This window comes from Macaca fascicularis, chromosome 20, assembly GCF_037993035.2.
Source record: "Macaca fascicularis isolate 582-1 chromosome 20, T2T-MFA8v1.1".
Lineage (NCBI taxonomy): Eukaryota > Metazoa > Chordata > Mammalia > Primates > Cercopithecidae > Macaca > Macaca fascicularis.
The window spans coordinates 68,052,254-68,072,741 of NC_088394.1; the positions used below are offsets into that span (position 1 = coordinate 68,052,254).

Here is a 20,488-nt window from a genome sequence, read left to right on the forward strand (position 1 = left end):
GCTGTTATAATGAGTTACCATAAACAGAGTAGCTTATAAACAACAGAAATTTATTTCTCAAAATTCTGGAGGCTGGGAAGTCCAAGATCAAAATATCAGCAGATTCAGTATCTGGTGAAGGCACATTTCCTGGTTCGTAGGTGGTGCCTTCTCACTGTGTCTTCACATAGTGGAAAGGCAAGGCAGCTCTCTGGGGCCTCTTTTATTAGGTCACTAATCCCATTTGTGAGCGTTCCTCCCTCATGACCTAATCACCTCTCAAATGCCCCAGCTCCCCACACCATAACGCTGCTAAGTTTTAGCTTGAGTTTTAGAGTGACACAAATATTCAGACCATAGCACTGTTGTCCCCAAACACTTCATCCTGAGATTATTCTAAATTAAAAGTTCACATTTCAGTAGAACCCCTGCTTTACCATGACAGACATATAGTTTGTCATACATAAAACCCACAAACTCAAGAAAAAAAGAAAGCATCCATGGAAATATATAAGTAACATTTTATAAATCATGATGGATTCTGGAAAAAGACTCCAGAGCTCCAAACAAGACCAGCTAAATCAGAATCTCTAGGAATGGGGCCCTACCATTGGTAAAGATTGCCTTGTGATTCTAACATGGAGCCAGGATTGAGAACTACTGCGAGAAGGATTTATAGAAAGCAAAGATACAAGTAATCTCTACTTTTAGCCTCTCTGGAAATCTTTTCCTGGCCCATGATAAATTTTGTCATTGTTTCTCAATGTTCATATTTGTTTACTCATTAAGATACTGCCTATGTGTGTACTGTGTGCATATAGCTCTGTGTGAGAGGCTGTGGATATTAAGGAGATTTTAAACAGCCTATATTTCAAGAATGTTCTGTTCTTTGGAGTAAATGAGTGAATTATTTCTATTTAAACAAGGTCATGTTTATTAAATACCAAAATGAAAGATATTACAGGCTTTAGGAGGTCCCATGAAGGCCAAATAAATGTGGACTGGAACAGTTAGTTAAGGCCTCATATCCGTGTTAGAAAACTTTGGATAGGCAATGACAAAGGAAAGGCCATACTTGGAAATCACAACATGCTATTTCTAGTGTGTTTGGAATCTGGCTAACTCTATTGATTCTCTTGGGGAATGGAAGATAAGACTAGAAGTATTGAAGGAACTGATGGTTTGGGGGTTTTATTGACTTTCTAATTTTTAATTTGTGTGGGTACATAGTAGATGTATATATTTATGGGATATCTGGGCTGTTTTGATACAGGCATGAAATATAAAATAAGCATGTCATGGGGAATGGGGTATCCATCCCCTGAGGATTTATCCTTTGTGTTACAAACAATCCAGTCATACTCTTTAAGTTATTTTGGAACTGGTGTTTTGATGGTTTGATGTCACAGCTGAAGAAAATATCAAAGCAGGCCATTAGATCCTAAGTTTGCAGGAAAAAATTCAGTTTGTTGGGGCTAGGGAATGATAATTTGGAAATGTCCAGTAAGTAGTCAGAAATATAGGAGTATGCATGGGACAAAGGTGTGTTTGGGGCATAGAGATAATTGTAGAAGCTTTGCGGGTGGACACAGAGGTAGAAAACTGGAAGCTCAGTTCCCAGGACTCCTCCTAGCTCACCCCCTCCTTGGAGCCAACACTGGGCTTTGTATATACCATAATGTAAGCATTTGACACCACTGTAGTGCAATTATTCATCAGTCAACAAATATTTATTAATCACCTAATGTGTGCCAGGTATAGGTGATGTAGCAGCAAATGATATAAACAGGACCTAAATTTGGAGGGAGAGTAAGAAATAAGCATGTTCAGGAATGGATAAGTTCAATGAAAAAAATAAGAGAGGATAATGTTTAAGTGCATGGAGTTGGATGTGTCTCTGAGCTAGGGTGGTCAGGGGTCCTGAATGATGAGAAGGAAACAGCCATGTGAAGATCTGGGAACCAGCATTCCAAATAGGAGGACCAACATGTGCAAAGGCCCTGAGAAAGGAATGAGTTGGCACATTCAAGGCACAGAACAAAGGCTAGAGCATAGAGCCCAAGGGGGAGAACAGAAGGGCATTCACCCATTTCTGTATTGATTTATGTTTTACAAATATTCATGAAGGGACGACTCTTCTAGGTTTTAAGGTACAGCAGTGAGCAAGCAGAGTTTTTCCCACATGAAGACTGCGTAAGGTCAACTGCATAGACAGAGCCTTGAAGGCTCTAGTAAGGAATTTAGATTTTCTTATGGTTGCCGTGGTAAGTCTCTGGAGGGTTTTTATTGTTGGAAACACATGACCCAGTTTGTGTTTTATTTTTTCCCCATCTACTTTTTGCCAGACCCTGAGGCCCTTCAATGAAGAGACTGTCTTGCTCACCTTTGAATCCCCCAACATCTGAGCAAAGGGCCTGTCCCTTGGTAGACACTTAATAAATATTTGTTGATTGAAAGAGCCTGTCATGAATGTCTGCACCCTGAGCCTGAGAAAACTGCTTCAAAAAGAGACACAAAAAGTTTTCAAAAAGTTAAACATAGGATTACCATGTGACCCAGAAATCCCCTTCCTTAGGTATATACCCCAAATAATTGAAAACAGGTTGACCAAATATGTGTACACTAATGTTCATAGCGGCACTATTTGCAATGGCCAAAAGGTGGAAGCAACCCAGATGCCCATCAATGGAATGAATGGGTAAACAAAATGTAGCACATCTGTTCAATGAACTGTTCAGCCATGAAAAAGAAAGAAGTCCCCACAAGCTTGTCCAATATGCAGCCTGCAGACCACCTGCGGCCCAGGATGGCTTTGAATGTGGTCCAACACAAATGTGTGAACTTAAAACATTATGAGTTCTTTTGCAATTTTTTTTAGTTCATCAGCTATCGTTAGGGTTAGTGTATTTTGTGTGTGGGCCAAGACAATTCTTCTTTCAGTGTGGCCCAGGGAAGCCAAAATATTGGACACCCCTGTTATAATATGGATGAACCTCAAAAGAATCCAGACACCAAGGGTTGCATATGTATGATTCCATTTATATGAAATGTACAGAATAGGCAAATCCATAAAGACAGAAAGGAGATTAGTGGTTGCCAGTGTCTGGGAGGAGGAGGGAACAGAGAATGACTGCTTAATAGGTGCAAGGTCTCCTTTGAAGGATGATGAAATGTTTTGGAACTAGATAGAGGTAATAACTGGACAACATTGTGAATGTACTAATGCCCCTAAATTGTACATTAAAATAGTTAATTGTATCTTATGAGAATTTTACCTCAATAAGGGAAAGAGACAGATAGAAGTATCAGTCAATTTAAATCATGGGAGAAGTATAATTCCCATACTGGAGAAATTTGACAGAGAAAAAGAAGAGTGATATAGAAGGATAGCAAAATGGACCATTGGCTCAAGAGAAGGTTTTTTGGGGTAACAGGAAGACTTGTGTGTATTTGAAGGCAAAGAGGAAAGGTGTCAGACTGAGATCCTAGGAAACACACTGAGGTCTTTCCAGGTCTGAGAAGCTGAAGACTTCAACGTAACCCTATATGAAGAGATTGGTCATTCACTCAGGTAAAGAATGCTGCAATTAGGATACTTCCAGGAGACATGTAGTTGGGGGAGCATTAGAAGTGATCTAGTCCAGGCTCCCTACTCACTAGTGATGCAGTGAACTGACAGCCCAGTGTTGGAAGTCAGGTCTCCAGACTTACTGGGCACAGCAACTGTGATGATTTTTACTTTACTAATAGTTTGGGATTATCCACAAAGGCCATTTGCTGTTAAACCTGTATTTTATCCTTCATTTTTTTTTTGTTTCTGAATTCAACAAATGTGCCTGGTGTGTGCTAGGAATTGAGAAGACGAATATGTTTGACTGGTGAGTTCCACTTACCCTAATTATAGCACAGGTGTCAATATGTCAGTAACTCCCAAAGCCCAATAGCCTGGTAATGTTGCCGAGAACTTCACTTGCCAAGGATTTATTCATCTTTCTGGGTCTGAGGTCTGATTAGCAAATGAAGTTTGATCTGTGTATACATGTGGTTATGGGTATGTCTATGTGTAAGAGCTATTTTTATAATATATTTATTTATTAAATAGAGAATATATCCTTCGAGTTCAAAAAGCAAAATACGAAAGGATCACAGTGAAAATCCTGTTTCTATCCACCTTGTTCCTTTTCCCAAAGGCAAAGCATGTTATGTTTTTGCGTACCCTTTTAGATATTCCATACATATATGAGCAAACATTAATACATGTGTATGCTCCTCTGTCCAATTTTACACAAACAGCACACTACACAACCTGTTCTACACCTTTTTGTTTTCATTTACAATGTATTATGTTCTTAGATATTAAGACCTTTCTTGACCCCTCCTGTCATCATTTTATTTTCCTGCAGTGGTTACACAGAAAGAATTTCTGTTTAGGAGAATACTCAGTGTTTTCATAGCTTCATGATATCTCATTGTGTGGACACACCATTGTTTATGTAACCAGCATCCTACTGATGGCCATTTAGGTAGTTTCTAATCTTTTACGATTACAAAACTGCAATGAATAGCCTTCTACATGTGCCATTTCACATGTGTGCAGGCATATCTGTAGGATAAATTCATAGAACTGGACTTGCTAGATAAAAGGGTAGCTGCATGTAATTTTAGTGGGTCTTGGAAAATTTCATTCCATAGAGTTTGTGCCACTTTCCACTTCCACCATCAATGTATGAAACAAACCTATTTTACCACACCTTCACAAGTTCATTGTATTATCAGTAGTTTGGGGGTTTTGCAAATAGTATCTCAGTGTGGAGTTAATTTGTGTTTCTCTTACTGTGAGTGAGCTTGTTTACTTAATATGATTAAAAGTAATTTTATTTCTTTTCCTATGAACTATTTCCCTGTTTTCCGTTAGGTTATTAGACTTTTATATATTGATTTATAGGAGCTTCTTATCCATATGTTATAGAAATTAACCGTTTGTCTGTTATATGAATTATAAATTCTTCCCAGCTTGTCATTTTTCTGTTTACTTATGATGATTTTTTTCATATAGAAATTTGTTTTACTTTTATGATGATGAATTTATAAATCCTTATGTTTTGACTTCTGGGTTGTGTGTTATATTTAGAAAAGACTTCTCTCCAACAGTATTTTAAAGAATTCTCTCATGATTTCTTCTAGTAATTTTATGGGCCTATTTGTAATATTTTTATTTATCTGAATTTATTTTGGAACATTTGGCGCATTGTTGGATGTTGTCCCAGCACCATTTTGCCATCATCAAGTGAATGCCATTTGTATTTATTCATCTAGTACAATTTAAATCAAAATATTGCTGTCAATTTCCAAATGAAATAAATGTTGATTGAATTCCTACTATGTGTAAGGCATAATATCATGTTTTCTTTCTAATTTTTTTATTCAAGAATAAATGGAGACAGGATTTTAAGGCCAGAGAGCCAGAAACTTCCTCTAATAGGTTAAAAAAAAATATTTAGCAATAGTCTCTTCGTATTGGTAGGAACTGAATACAGCCATATTCAGTGAGAAGATAAGCTAGTCAAAACTGCAAGCAGAGAAAAGAAAACATAAGTGATTATTTATAGGTATGAGTTTTCCTCTGTAACCAGGGAAGGAAAATGAAATAGATAACAGGAGAGATTGTCAAAGACCACAATATCTGTGAACATATGATGCTACAATATGAAGATCATAGCTATGAACACTATGTAAATATTCACTTGAAATAGAGCTTGTGAAATGGAGCTCAAAACGGATTAGTACTAAGAGATTCTAAAATAAGTCATTATCTTTTAAGTATTCTTTCCTTTGGCATGAGAAAGACCATCATAAAGACTATAAACCTTAAATGCTATATTGAAACAATCCTAGTTATATGACTATTAATAGGAACCCTATGACTCAGCTATTGATGAACTGTTCCTCCAGCCTTCCTTTACCATGGCCTGGAACCAGTGGGTGCTCTTCTGCCTAAGAGCTATTATGCTTCTAGCTAGAATTTATCTGATTTTTGGGACATCATTGGAATCTATATCCTAGAAAAGTTTCTAAAGAAAACCAAGTTGTACCATTGCATGGATTCATAATGTGCATGTTTGTGTGATTCATCCATATAGAATGTTACAGAAATATTACTGGAAGGGGAAGAGACAGGGATAAGAGCCAGTGGTGGTATGAGTCAGAGGCAGGGGAGAGAACAAAATGCAAGGAGAAAATATATAGGATCCCTGTTCTTTTAAAGAACATACAGAAACTGAGGATGAACAGGAAGGTAATGTTTACAGTTTCATACTGCCCGTCTTTAGTGGGTTGAATAATGTCCCCCCAAAATTCTTGTCCACCCAGAATCTCAGAATGTGATCTTGTTTGCTCCTTGCAGATGTGATTAGTTAAGATGAGGTCATACTGGATGTGGATGGGTCCTAGAGCTGATTACTGGTATCCTTAGAAGAAGAAGAAAGGACACACAGAGACTACAGTGATGTTGCCACAGGCCAAGCAATGCCAAGAATTTCGGGATCCACCAGAAGATGGAAGAGGCAGGGAAAAATCCTCCCCTAAAGCCTTCAGAGAGAGCATAGCTCTGCCAACACCTTGATTTTGAACATCTAGCCTCCTAAACTGTAAGAAAACACATTTCTGTTGTTTTAAGCCATCCAGTTTGTGGTAATTTGTTATGACAACCCTAGGAAACAAATACACCACCCTACAGAAACATCATATACCACCCTAAACAAAAGCCTTTCCTCTGTGTATCCTGTCTGTCCTTTTCCCAGTGTGACATAAATGAAAATATCCTCGTAAGGTTAGTCTTTGGGCCTTCAGGTTTGCCAGGCCATATTGTGACCTGATACTCACTGGCTATAGTGCCATTAGCACTTTTTTAAATCTGTAAAATGCAGAGAATGCTACTTGTCTCTTTCATAAAGTTATTTTGAAAAAAGATGAGTTAATATATAGTAAAGTGCTTTTGAAAGTAGAAAATACTATATTGATGTAAATGTAATTATACATACTGCAACTTCGTAAATAGTAAGCTCAAATAGTTACTAGTCCAGACTTTTATTTTTATCAGTCGGATTTCACCCATAGTTACACATAAAAAATAATATTTATTCTGATTTCCTTACATAAATGGTCTATCTTGAGACAACAGGCCAAATACTTTCTTTCCAGGGCAGACCAATTAATAGTAAGTTTTCTTAGTCCTCAGGTGTCTCATTTCCTCTGTCTTAGAAGTCATGGATGTCAATGAAGATATGGAATTCACTTCTTCATTCTTATAAATATTGCTTAGTTTCCTTGTGCCTAGCACTGTGCTTGGTCACTGCGATCTACTGTTCAAAAGCAAGATCACATACAGGGTAAGGTGATGGGATCTGCCTCTGAGGTGCATAGTCTCTGAGAAGATGGTATTTGAGCAAACACCTAAAGGACAAGAGGTGGGGCAGACCTTGTTGAGTAGACCTTGACAAAGAGGTGGGATTTTAGTCAAAGTGCAATGGGAAGCCCTTGGAGGGTTTTGAGTGAGGGAGTGGCATTATCTGATTTCAATGGTAAAAGATGGAGCTGGCTGCTGTGGGGAGGACTGATTGTAAGTTGCAAAGTGGAGGCAGGAATGTCCATTAGCAGGCTTCTGGGGCATGCTATGATTGGTGGTGGCTTGGAACAGGATGATCTTGGGGTGGTGGGGTGTGAATAGCCCAGGACACATCTGAAGGAACAAGAAGCAGATCCTGTGGATAGGTGGGATGTTAGGGTGGGGAAGAAATAAGTGGGGCTCAGATAACCTGACCTTTTCATCAGCAGCCCTGATTGAAAGCAGCCCTACTGGATACACCAAGTTTTGCAAATCGTTGTTGTCTGAAGTATCTCTCTTCCTACCTGGTAAATCTGCATTCACTGCTAGAAGACAGATGAATGTGGTTGAACTCAGTTGCCTAATTTTGGCTGCTTAGAACAACTTGCTTTGAAACCATGCAAAGAAAGAAGTTCTCTATTAGCCCCTGCTCTTCTTAGGGCTCTGAATGACTTTGTCTCTATTTAAACCTGCTAAGGAAGGCTAAGGGCATTTATCCTATCCCTGGTTCTAACATAAGATGAGAATATTCGGGTCATTTCATTTTTCTGTATCTTTCATCCAAGAAGTGGGAATATTAGTGTCCACTCTGCAGAGGTTTTCTGACAATAAGATGAAATAACATGTGGTCAGGCAGATAGTTGAACTTCAATAAAAGATAATGATGATGGTGATGGTGATAAATGTCTCAGAAGACAGAAGTGAGTGAAATTGACCTGATTCCAGCTGAGCTTGGAATCATCTAGTTCCATCTAAGTCTCTCCACTACCAAAAACCCTCACTACAACTTTAGCCTGGGTCCATAAAGAAATATGCTAGGATTTGGTTCATCCAGAGCACCAGCTCAGGCTGACTGGGTAACCTCTTGAGGTTAGTATATTACTTATTCTCAGTTATTTTGTGAGACATGGGAATAATTTTTGAAACAGTAACAAGGAAAAGTAGTTTCTGGTAAAATAACGAGACTTCCTTATTTTGAGCTTTCCTTTGATGCTTGCCACCTCCCTCCCATTATGGCTTTTTGTCCACCGTTGAAAAGGCCAGTGTCCTCAATTTGTGCCCAGCTGGAGAGAGAACATTGAGCTGAACAGTGCAAAGAAGCAAAGAAATCACACTGAGATGATATTTTCCTTTATGAGACATTTCAACAACCACAACAGAGAGAATATCTTATGAGCTGATCATCAGTTTTAAATATGGAAAATGTTTCTTGCTTTGGAGCCATCATTATGCCCTTATATATTTGATGTCACTGACAGAGCAAGCGAGAGATTTGTCCCATATAAATAACATATTTAACAGAAAGAGAGAAAAGAAAAAAGTATGATTGCTTCCTAAATCCTGATATCATACCAAGAGTCCCGCACATTTGGGAAGAAGTTGCATTCTTTTTGAGATGGGGGTCTCACTCTGTCACCCAGGCTGGAGTGCAGTGGCATGATCATAGCCCACAGCAATCTCCACCTCCTAGGCTCAAGCACTCCTCCCCTCTCAGCCTCCTGAGTAGGCAGGACTACAGAGGTACACCACCAAACCCAGCTAATTTTTGTATTTTTTTTTTTTTTAGAGATAGGGTCTCATTATGTTGCCTAGGCTGGTCTCAAATTCCTAGTCTCAAGTGATCCTCCCACCTTGGCCTCCCAAAGTGCTGGAGTTACAGGTGTGAGCCACCATGCCCGGTCTAAAGTTGCATTCTTGATCTGAATGCATGACTTTTATCTTCCTCTAGTTTATTCTCTTTTTTTCCTTCAAAATGCTTTGCTATTTTTGCATGACACTTTCCTTTATGTCTTTAATCATTTTAAGCATACTTATTTGCAGTCTCTACCAGATTGTTCTATCACCTGAAGTTCTCAAAGGTATAAATCTGCTATTTACTTTATCTACATTCACTCTTGGTCTTTAGTTTTGTGATGTGTGGGTACATCCTCACCAGGGCTTTATTTACAGGAATTCTAGGTGCCCTTTGTGAAAGTGTGGCTCTCCAGAGCATTTTGAGTTTGCTCCTGCCAAATGCCACAGGGATATTCCTGGCCTGAGACTAAGTTTGATTTTAATTTTTCAGTTTAGAGGTTTCTCAACTTGGTAGATAGTAACTATAAATCCCCTTACCTTGTAAAGCATAGTCATAGATTCTCAAAGGACATTTGTTTCCTTCCTATGCACCATGAAAAGACAAGCACTGTTGTGATAATAGATGGATTTTTTTCCTCTTAGGCCATCTTTTTAAGGGTCTAGTTTTATGTGAGGATTCAGTTTCCCCTTGCTAGTTTTCGTGGACCCTTGTCCCCATGTGAATACTAAAACCTAATCCCTGTAGTCACTGAGTCTGGGCAGTTCTCCTCAAGGCAGATACACATCCCACAGCTTACTGATTTTGTTTCAGTTCCCTCTTTGTACCTGGCATTTGGGGAATTTTCTACTTGCAAGCTTAGCCCTACACTTAAAAGAATGTGTGTTCTATTTTATTCAAAATAACTTTCTGGTGGAAGGGTTCTTGAGTTATCCGGCCTACCCACCATATGGCTGGAAATGGAGCTAGCAATTCATTCTTCATGCTTGCAGCCAAAGAGACCTTTCTACAATACAAGATTTTGTTACCAACCTTGCATAAAACTCTTGAATGGCTTCCCAGTGATCTTAGGACAGACACTTAAATCTATAATCTATAAGGCCTTGAATGGATGGGTCCATACCTCTTTCTCTAGTCTCATGTTGCATCATATCCTTCTTATTCTCTGTGTTCTACTCATACTGGGGTTTTTTGGTTTCTGAACTGTACCTTACTCCTCCTTACCATATCAACTTCCCACGTTCTGTTCCTTCTTAGTGGAACACCCCTGTGTTCTCTCAGTATTCACCCTTCATATCTCAACATCATTGCATCGTGGCAGTTGTCTAGGTTGAGTTTCCTCTGGCTCATGTTTGTTGCCTCAGATACCTATTCTTTATTATACTTATCACAATTGTGTTTTTACTTTTATTTGTAGTTATTTTATTAATATCTCTTTCACCCACTGGGCTTCAGGCTCTGTGAAGGCAGGGGCCATATCTGTTTTTGCTTTGTATTTTTGTTAGTCAGTAAAAGTAATGTTAGCTTCTACACTCACACTAACATAAACAATCCTAAAATCTCAGCTGTTTAACAACATTAAAATTGGATTCCTTTCACCATAGTCCAAAGTGGGTCAGGGCAGTCTTTTCCAACTGGATCCCCAAAGACCCAGGTTGCACCCCATCTTCAGCATGTCACCATCAAGGGTCACATTGGAAGGGAGGAGAAGGAAGGGCCATGAGGAAGGTTTTTATAAGCCAGCCCAGGCATGCCTCTGTCTCACCTACATTCCATTGGCCAGATCTCAGTCATAAGACCCCATTGTAAAAGAGCTGGGAAATACAGATTATCTGTGAGCCTGGGAAGAAGAGGAGAAAATGGTTATTGGCAGGCACTCAAGTCTCTGCCACACTATCCTATTTTTAGCAAAGAGTAGTTCCTGGTAATAGGAAGTTATTGATAAGCACAAATTGAATGTATCAATGAATAGATGGCTGGCTGGTTGGTTGGGTAGTTCGGTGGATGGATGGTTTTGCTGTCAGTGAATGGCTCATGATTCATTTAGTCTGTAAGCTCTTTAAATATAATGACCACAATAACCATATATTTAAGTATAATGACCATATCTTAAGTATAATGACCATATCTTTTAAGTGTATTGACCATACCATGTTGTTCATTATGATATCCCACTGCTAGAGAAGTTTTTGGCATAAGTAGAAGCTCACACAGGAATGCATAATTACCACTGCTTGGGAGATTTCATGAAGGAGATGGAATGCTAGGGGATCTTTAAAGAAGTGTATGAAAAGAAATTAGGAGAGCAACTTAAGAAATAAATTTGTGAAGACATGGGATGGATAGGGGAAAAAGTAGAAAACATGATGAAAAGTTAGTGTGCCTATAGCCGAGAGTAAGAAAGGAGGGAATCAATGACAAGAATGAAGAACCTTAGAGAGGTAATATTTCACCTAGCTAGTGTCATTTGAACACCATGTCTGCTAAGTTGAAAATTCCTTCATTTTCTCTTTCGATGTATGATAGCCTTACACCTAGGAATAAAGTTGTCAGTGAAATAACATCTTTCCCTCTCCCTTCTTGACCCTTACTGATTGAAATGAGTACTATGTGCACAGTAAGTGTGTATTTGGATTGGCCAGAAGTTGGTACTGTGAAAGTCACTTTGCCCCTGACCATGCAGAATGGAAAACCACACTAGTTCCAGCCCCAGCTGTCAGGCCAGGATTTCGCCCTAGCCCTTTTCCAATCAATACATAGAAATGCCTGGTGCCATCGGGAGGGAGCTGCATTTTAAAAAAATGAATAAAGTAGGACAGCCAAAATCTTTACATTCTTTATGCTCTTCTCTGCAGCTTTCTGCCCAGGGATGGAGACTACTATGATAGCTGCAGATGGGCAGCCTGAAGGTGCCATCCTCCCCTGCCCTGAGAAGGGGATTGGGGATACAAAAGGTAGCCAGTTCTACAATACAGGCTTCCGAAATGCACCATCAGAGTTAGTGACAGGGGAGCCGCTCTACCTCTGGGGCTACAGCAGTGCAGGGAGCTTTAGTGGATCAATACTTTAGTCTTGTCATGCTAATTGCTCATTGGTTGACATTCATGATCCTTCCTTGCTCCCTCCCTATGTAAACTCTTTACAGCTGGAACAGCGAGATGCAAAAATCCCGAGCCTTCAAAGCCAGCTCCTGCAGAAGAGAGAGGGCCTAGCAGCTGAGGTATGGTGCTCCCCAATTTTCTTGCTCCCCTTAAAAGAGCTTCATGTGTGTCTGTATGTGGTGGTGGGATAGGGAGACGCACGAAGAAATGCCTCAGGAACTCTCCTGCGACATGTAAATGGTATTATCTTTTCAGAACAAAACAATGTCTCCTCCTCTTCCACCCCTGCCCCCCCCCCAAAAAAACCCCAGAAAACAAAAATATCCACCGGTTCTATAAGTTTGGTTGCAGCCCCTCTTCTGTTTTGGTGAATGTGTTGCCCTCCACCAGTTCACAATGAACACTTACCTGCACTGTCCTCTTTGCTCTCAGACTAGGGCATGTCAGACCAAGCTGCTGAGAGAGAGAGAGAGAGAGAATATGTGTGCGTGTATGATCACGCCTACCATATTGGCTTCCTGTCCCTGGAACATCAGGTTTTCTAGCTGGCTGAGCCTGTCCCTACACTCATTGTTGCCACTGAGACCATCCCAACTCCTACCCTGTATGCTCCAGGCCTGTGCTATGCAGGGTTTTGTTAAGCCGGTTAGTATTAATTGATTTTTTTTTTCCATTTTTTTCTTTCTTTCCCTGGGCGGGTCAATAGCTGGATGCTTCAGGAGCAGAGGATCTATCAACTGCAGACCAAGCATAGGGAGACGCAGGCAAACCTGGAACAGTAACCCAGCCAGCTCCAATTGCTCCCACAGTACTTGGTGGCCAGACAGTCAGCAGCAGAAAGCATGCCCCGGGCCATGAAGCGGGAAATCGACTCTGACTCGATCCTTGAGGTCAGGTAAGTTTCTTTACTTTTGGAAAGTAAGGCAAATGTTAACCAAGTCTTTATGTCTTGCTCAAGAGAGTCAGCAGCATCTGGGCCGATTTCAGTGAGTGAGCTAAAGATCAAAATTGGAATGCTCCAGCAGATCTGGAAGGATGGAGGGGTTGGGGGAAGGAATAGGGGCTTGCGGGATAGACAAGGGCTAACCAAACTCTGATCCTAAGGTGAGCCACTGCAGCCAAGCAGATGTCCTGTGTATCGATCCCTGCATCCTGTTATTGATTTCCTCTTGGGGCCAAGAATGGGGTGGACCCATGCAGGACAAGAGGGGAACTGACACCCTCCCAGAGGGCCAAGCAGCCTTAATCGGTGATAACAGTGTTAAGTGGTCAGCCTGGAGATGAGGTTTGCTTAGATCTATTGATCTGCATTCCCCTGGGATATGAATCCTTCTGAATTTGCTTCCATAGATATAAATATTTATAATTAAAATAGCCTAGGAGCTTTTTACAGGAACAGAGAGAGTGGCCCATCCCAGGATAAGGCTTGATACCGATCTCTTTCGTCTCCCTACTCCGGACACTCTTCTCACTGTCTTGCATCTGTTTATACATCTCTGTTCTCTGTTTTGAACCCTATTTTGCTCAGCCTCTGAGTGACAGGCACAATATCTCAGACTATCAGAGCTGGAAAAAATCCATTCTTTCTGAATGCAGCCTCCAGCTGAGGAGGGAGTGCCGATCCCCCCAGTCAAGGCTACACAGTTTCATGTGCATTCAGGAGCCTGGACTCAGAAAGGAATGGGCTATTTTGGGGGCAATGAGGGAAGACTTTTTGAGTTGTTGCTTTGTTTTTGCTTTGACTGGGGCATCCATTTGGATCCAGTAACAAACAAGCTTTGTAGCACAAACATGTTAGCCAATGCTAAGATCCTGTGTTGACTCACTTGTAGTATTACATCTGGGAGTACAACTTGAAGGGCCCCATACTCTTGTTTCTCAGCACCTCATAAATCTAAGCTCACGTGAAATGAACAGAGCATCCCTTCTTCAAGAGAATGGAAAAATAAAGGATGCTGAGGAACTGGTGGGGGCAGAGTCCTTGAAGCCAGCTAGCAAGACTGAGACCACTGATCAGTGTTTCCCCCCTGAAAGGACAATCTTATAAAGAATTGGAACCATTAAGCTTTAATTTTTAGAAATTTGGACGCTAGGGAGAATGGTCTTTAGGGACTACTGTGGTGCCTAAACCCATCATCTGCTCTGGCCCCACGATACAAATCTGTTCACCCTGAATCGTTCATCTACTTGAATGTCCAGGATACAATATTTTCAGTTTGCGAACTTCTGACTGTTTTTCTCAGGTGTCTGCCTTGCTTCAATGCTTATATCTTGAACAGCGTGTCTTTATGTGTCTGTCTTCGGCAGGTTTCATTAATTTGTAATTTATGCCTACAAAATTGTTTAAGCACTTCTGGATCTTACACTGGTCAAGGGTGTGTGGTAGTGGGTGTGTGTGCACTCTACAGACTGTCGGGGAGAATCTACTGGGTTTTGCTTCTCCTGATTTAAAAATGTTTAGTCATTCTGATCCTTATGTGTGAGTTTATAAGTGTGTGTCTCTGTATCTTGGTGCAAGTGTCTGTACTCGGGAAGCAGTGAACACGAGCAGTTTAGAATAGTGTTCCACATTTCTCTACCATTTGCGTTAACTGTGTCTTTCCCAAATGCATATTCAGCTTCATTGTTTTTCTTTTTATTCAGAGGTGGTAGTTTTCAAACTCAAATCTAGCTCATTTGTCTCTTTTAGCACGTGATTGAGGATTAGGGACTATTCTAACTGGCAGTCAAGGGTCAGTATTTTGGACTCCATTTGGCTTAGATAATTTATATGGAATAAAAGTCTAACAGATATAATCACAATAGCCTTGGCTTAATAATTTTCCAAGCATACTTGAAGTTGAAAAACACTTCAAACTAAAAATGGAAGAATGTTCTAGTTAGTAAGTTATATGCTTCTGTAATAATGGAGAGAATTGGAATGCAGTTCTCTTTGTTTGATTTATATGGCAACACCAAGAATGTGAAACATGTGTTTTACTGTAGAAATAAACTTTCAACATTGACCTAGAGAATGGAAGACTCAGGTTGATACTTAAATCCTGCTCTGCCAAGTTATAATGAAAAGCATCTTAATAAGAACAGATATTTTTAGGAAGAAAAATCCTAAGATTTGTGTCTTTCTCCCATTATTTGCAATATTTGTCAACATTTGCTTGCATGATTCCTGTGAAGAACCAGCTTATTTGGAGAAAGTGATTTAAATTTTAGAATTGAGTGTACTCCACTGATTAAATGTGTATGTCCTTGTGATCTTAGTGCCACTAAATCTAAATAGCACATACATAAATTCACTGCTGTCTTATGCTACAGGTCATATTTGAAAGCTTGTTGCCAGCTATAAGAAAGTGATTTTATTATGGAGTTATCTAAGACTTAAGATAACACGTTTCATTGTCTACAGTCTTGTAAGAATTTAACTCTTATGTTATAGATATTTCATATGCTACATTTACATTTTATATTTTATACATATAGAGGTCTTTAAAATACTATGTCTAAAAGGTTTCCTCTTCAATATATTTTATAATACAAGGATAGAAAATTTCACTTTATTTCTATATTCAAAACATAAAATGTTATAATATTGATATTTCACCTTTATTTCCATATTAATAACATATGTATTATGTTTCAAACCTTTCTAAGCATCTTGACATACTCATTTGATCTTTAGAGCAAATTTACAAGATAAGTTAGAGCAGAAGTCATTATCTTCATTTTACCAATAATAAAACATGCACAAGGTGACACAGATATTAGTGTCAGACTTGAAGCTGTGGCCTGAAGCTAAGGACTCCTGGTCAAGTACTCTTTCCACAGCTACTGCTGCTTCTGTTAATGTTTGATAACTTTTTGGCATACTCTGTATTTCCAGCACCTATTATAACCATTACAATGCATGTAAGGCAAATGTTGGTTGCTCTTAGATGATCCTTAGCATTCTAACCACACAAGAAAAGGTAGCAAATAAGTATTTCAGGCATCTTTCTTGGGCTTTTATCACAGCACAACCTGCTGCAGAGTCTGATGTCATGATGGACCTTTATTGTCAGCTTCAGAAATTCTAGGTGAGCTATTAATATGCTTAATGAGTTTGCTCCCCAGCAACATGTTCCTGTGAAAACATGGGGAGTATATATTGCTCACTATGTTTCACAAAACAGTTAGGTACATATTTTGTCTTCATGCCTATCAACATTTGCCTTAAAGACACATTATATGTAATTTGAAACATCCATGAAGCTTTTCCTCTTCCTGGAATAACTAGCACCCCTTCTTCAACCTCTTCCCCATTCAGGGGTTCTTGACCTTCACTGTGTTATAGACCCCACTGCCAATCTGCTATATACCTAAAGCCTATGTACCTTTCTTAGTATAATGCTTTTAAATACATAAAATAAAGAATAAAGCATGTAGAATTACAAAGAAAATCAATTTATATTGAAATTTAGCTATCAAAATATTAAAACCAAGTATAAACACCAATATTTGGTATGATAATATGTATAGTCTCTGTTAATACATTAATAAAGTCCAGTGGTGGTTCTACTACTATACTTTTAAAGCAGTGATGAGTGTAAGGGATATTTTGAAATATCTACAATATCTGATATGGATGAGATATGAAAATAGCTATGATTTCTATTGGTGATGTTGTCACCAGTATGTTAATATTACTGTAGTTTGTTTTCTACATTTATGTTTTTCACTTTTACATCCATTATATTTAATTTGATTCTTACAACAACCTTGTGAGGTAGGCAAGATGTGAAGTCGATATTTTATAGACAAAGCAGCTGAAGCATAGCAGGAGCTTAACTGATGGAATCCATTTTCTCTTCCATCAAGCATCTTCTTGCATATTGTCTTCATCCAAATCCTTGACAGAAATGCTGAAGAGGACCTCTGTAGGCTACACCGATCCTGAATTCTTAAATAGTTTAAATAGATTCAACTAACTGGTACAGCAGTTTAAGCAAGTCAGTTTCACCTAGAAGTGTGATTATCCAACCCACATGTTGCCATTCTGTTCAAAAAGGATGGCACAAAAGACAGTCACAGTCACCTGGCTTACTGACAGAAATATTAATATTAATCCAATGAGTAAAAAGCACATGAGGATTGGATGCCACAAAAAAAAATTTCGACCTGTATCTACCAAGAAACTGTCATACCAACTAAAGCAGCCAAGTCTCTCTCTCTTCCAAAACCCTCATGGGGCCATGTTTTATTATAACGGTTTGTCACAGGTCCTAACCCACACTGTATTTGATTATATACATGTCTCATAATTAAGTCATTCCTCTTTATCACACCCGGCACTTAGTCCACTGCTGCCCATGTAGGAGGCACTCAAATTGGTAAAAGAGAAATCTATTCAAGCGAATGTTCTTCCAATAGTATCTGGCCCCCCTCCAAAAGCAAACTTGTGACTAGAAGAGGTACCAGTCTTTGCCACATTCCTACTAACATGACTGATTTAAATGCCGTTATAATTGGCTTGGTCATAGTTTCCAACAGGTGCAAAGGCTTTTGCTAGTTAAACCAGTTTTCATTGGATCGTTTTGTTTTCTATGTGTGTTTTGACCAAAAACAAAGATGGGTTCTCTAACAACAGGGAGCGAATACATGAAATAGGAATACGTGTATAAAATGATGGTCTATCAATAAGGAAAATAAGTGATTAATAAAATAAAACATCTGACTGTAGGCCTACCCAAAGAAAGGAAAAAAGACTAACAAACAAGAATATAGTGCTTTACCATTTACGTATCTTTCACATACATTCTCATTTGACCCTCACAACAGCCCTGTGAGGTAAGCATCACGGATATTCTTTTCGTTAAACAGATGGAGACAGTAAATCTCAGAGCAGTTCACTAATATGCCCAAGGCTCTACAGTTAGTGAGTGATTTGTATTAACATCAGTCTTTGGCCTAAAAATTCAGCACCCAACTTCCCCTCATACTTGTCCCCACCTACTTCACAGGAATAATGAAGATAAAATGAATTCAGGCCTAGAAAAATACTTTGAGGGAAACAAGCGCTATATAATTATACCTACAAACTATGATTTTCCACAATATATGGCTCATTCCTCTTCTCATCCCAGCTTGTGTGTGAACCCAGAGTTGCATATTGCCTCTGTTCTATGCTCAGTAAGCAAATAAGGCAGGCAGGGGGTACAGTGTGATCCTGTTTAAAGTTACATAAATTACAATCAGGGTAACCGCTGTTATTAGGCAAATTGAAAAACAGCACAGAAAGGTCAGTGTGCAGCTAGGACCCACTAAAGCTCAGAGCAAAGCAATGCAAGATTATCAAACAAGGCATGATTGCATAGAAGGAAAATGTGGTATCAGAGTTCAAACTGGCACACACACACAATTATCTAAGGCAAAGTGGTGGCAAAGAAGAGTTATTTGTTCGATGTTACACAAACAAGAGCAGAAGATTCATGGGAACCCGTACAAAAGCATCTTGTGTCACACGGATCTCTCCAACTGCCTATAGGGAATGTACACAACTGCGTCACCTTCGAAGAATGACTGTACCTATGTTCATGTCCTGAACTACACCGAGGAATAGCTCCATGCTAAACTGCCTTGGCTAAAATACAACCAGTGCCGTCATTCCTAATCAGACTAGTGAACAGAATGGCTTTTAAGGTACGGAGTTACATGGCTGTGTTTAGTTTTTTTTCAGGATTTACTTTGGATTCTCCTGCTTTAAGACCCAAAGAAAGTTATGTTGAGTTTTTATTGATGATTCTGTGTGTTTATAACAGAGTGTGATAGGTGAATTAAACATATTAAAAGAGTTCTATAGCATCCATTCAGAAAAGATTACACACTATACAAAGTATTCAAGTCATACAAAACCGTTTTTCCATGTCTTTTCAACTGGGAAGAATCCTATTCAGCACGCTTCTCCTCCTGAGGTGGTTCGTACTGAGCAAGCTGTGCTTTCAGTTTTTTTTTTTTTTTTCTACAGTAGCTTTATATTTCTCTTTCATTTTGACCAGTTCTAGGTGAAGCAGCTCTATTTCTGGATTTTCTGGGGTAGCAGCTCCTAAGTGATGCTTTAAGAAATCCAAAGCACTGTTAGGTTTCTCTGGTTCTTCATACCAACACCTTGGTCAGTGTGTCCAGCACACCTGACTTCTCCAAGTACCTCCAGAACGGCTCATGCTTCGAGTTGGCAGCTTTGTAATGGGCCATAGTGACAGCGGCAGCAGCATAGCTGGCCAGTTTTCTACATTTGTAATAGAAGGAAATGGTAAACTGTAGTTCAATATTAATGAAAATAAAGGTGGATTTTTTTCCCATCTAACATTCATAAACACATTGAACCCTATCCTTGGCTATCAGTGGATGACAGGTTAAGAACCCCTACTCTAGCTAGTTCCTACTTATTTTCAAAACTATATCATTTCTTCTAAAGAACTTCACCAACCTGCCCCTAGACAGAGTTAGCTGCCACTCTTCTGTGTCCCAAGAGCACTCCACAACCTTTCCAGCCTAACACTTAGTACACCACTGGCTCTGCTTCAATGTGCTTGTTTGTCCCTCCTACAGGAGCACACATTCCTGAGGCATGGACCATGGCTTGTGAGGCTTTATATTACCACCATGTAGCCCAATATCTGGCATATAGCAGGGGCTCACTAGACATTAAAAGGGAGGAGAAAGTAAAATTCAAAGATAAGGGAGCCATAGATCATAGACTATGATCTTTAAAACAGAAAATTCAAGTTAGTAGCTTGAATGTTTCCTTGAGTCAACTTTCCTATCAACGAGATCTTCATATTTCAGGGAGTAGAGATGACTATGTGCACCTGTTCTACTTCCCTTTCAGCGCAGCTCTCAGTTTTCAGCCTCCTAAGGAATCACAGTCCCGTACTACCGATCTAATAATAATAATATCCCAATTTCAGACCTGTTTCTTTTAGGTTCTCATTAGTACAGATGAGGAAAAGGGGCAGCAGAGACATGAAGATAAAAGGCTTTCTTCACACCCTGAGCTATTTAGGGCTTTATCATTCAAATTTTCTTTATACTTTAAGTTCTGGGATACATGTGCAGAATATGCAGATTTGTTACATAGGTATACATGTACCATGGTGGTTTGCTGCACCTATCAACCTGTCATCTAGGTTATCATTCAAATATTAAAAGCCAGGAAAAATGATTTAATTTTAAGGCACATACATAATGTATATATTCTCC

At 39.3% G+C, this 20,488-nt stretch overlaps 1 protein-coding gene and 1 pseudogene across 1 annotated transcript in view; one reads left to right on the forward strand and one right to left on the reverse strand.

The window, feature by feature from the left end:
• PMFBP1 (polyamine modulated factor 1 binding protein 1) overlaps positions 1–20,488 on the forward strand; it is a 532,821-nt gene that overhangs the window by 342,071 nt on the left and 170,262 nt on the right. Inside the window, exons 11-14 of the mRNA XM_074027855.1 lie at positions 6,383–6,626; positions 7,210–7,367; positions 12,301–12,375; positions 12,963–13,151. The gene's annotated coding sequence lies outside the window, so the exon portion shown is untranslated. The remainder of the gene's footprint in view (positions 1–6,382; positions 6,627–7,209; positions 7,368–12,300; positions 12,376–12,962; positions 13,152–20,488) is intronic.
• Positions 19,175–19,716, reverse strand: LOC135968813 (c-Myc-binding protein pseudogene; annotated as a pseudogene).